General features: G+C 52.4%; 3 non-coding genes across 3 annotated transcripts; all 3 read left to right on the top strand.

Moving 5' to 3' along the window:
* Window positions 1–116: 116 nt before the first annotated feature.
* On the top strand, window positions 117–235 carry LOC124894450. Its single transcript, XR_007051185.1, has one exon. It is a non-coding gene; the product is annotated as a 5S ribosomal RNA (ribosomal RNA).
* A 123-nt stretch (window positions 236–358) lies between these two features.
* On the top strand, window positions 359–477 carry LOC124894453. Its single transcript, XR_007051188.1, has one exon. It is a non-coding gene; the product is annotated as a 5S ribosomal RNA (ribosomal RNA).
* A 111-nt stretch (window positions 478–588) lies between these two features.
* LOC124894445 lies at window positions 589–707 on the top strand. Its single transcript, XR_007051182.1, has one exon. It is a non-coding gene; the product is annotated as a 5S ribosomal RNA (ribosomal RNA).
* Window positions 708–864: the final 157 nt, after the last annotated feature.

The following is an 864-nucleotide window of genomic DNA, read 5'->3' as shown; positions in this document are numbered from 1 at the left end:
TTGTTTTTCCTCTTGGCGGAAACGAGAAAGGGGGCAAGGCGCAGGGGCGCGCGTGCGGGGTGTGACGGGCGGCGGAGGAGATGAAGCATAATAGAATTTGGAGTGCTGGGAATGACGGATGCGATCATTCCAGCACTAACACACCGGATCCCATCCGAACTTCGAAGTTAAGCGTGCTTGGGCGAGAGTAGTACTAGGATAGGTGACCCCCTAGGAAGTCCTCGTGTTGCATCCCTTCTTTTTGGTTTTTCCTCTTTGCGGAAACGAGAAAGGGGACAAGGCGCAGGGGCGGGCGGGCGGGGTGTGACGTGCGGCGGAGGAGATAAAGCATAATAGAATTTGGAGTGCTAGGAATGACGGATGCGATCATACCAGTACTAACGCACCGGATACCATCAGAACTCCGAAGTTAAACGTGCTTGGGCGAGAGTAGTACTAGGATGGGTGACCCCTTGAGAAGTCCTTGTGTTGTATCCCTTTTTTTTTGGCGGAATGAGAAAGAGGGCAAGGCAGAGAGGCGCGCGTGCGGTGTGTGACTGGAGGAGCAGGAGAAAGAGGCATAATAAAATTTGGAGTGCTGGGTATGACGGATGAGATCTTACCAGCACTAACGCACCGCATCCCATCACACCTCCGAAGTTAAGCGTGCTTGGGCGAGAGTAGTACTAGGATGGGTGACCCCCTGGGAAGTCCTCGTGTTGCATCCCTTCCTTTTTTGTTACCTTTAAAATTCAGTTTAATTTTGCCGGTTCGATCCGCGAATCTTTTATTTTTCCTCTTCGCGGAAACGAGAACGGGGAAAAAGCGCAGGGGCGCAGGTGCGGTGTGTGACTGGCGGCGTAGGAGAAAGAGGCATAATAGAAT

The sequence above is a fragment of the Capsicum annuum genome, unplaced genomic scaffold, assembly GCF_002878395.1.
Source record: "Capsicum annuum cultivar UCD-10X-F1 unplaced genomic scaffold, UCD10Xv1.1 ctg74163, whole genome shotgun sequence".
Lineage (NCBI taxonomy): Eukaryota > Viridiplantae > Streptophyta > Magnoliopsida > Solanales > Solanaceae > Capsicum > Capsicum annuum.
The sequence above is the reverse complement of the archived record's forward strand: the minus strand, read 5'-3'. Positions and strand labels throughout refer to the sequence as shown.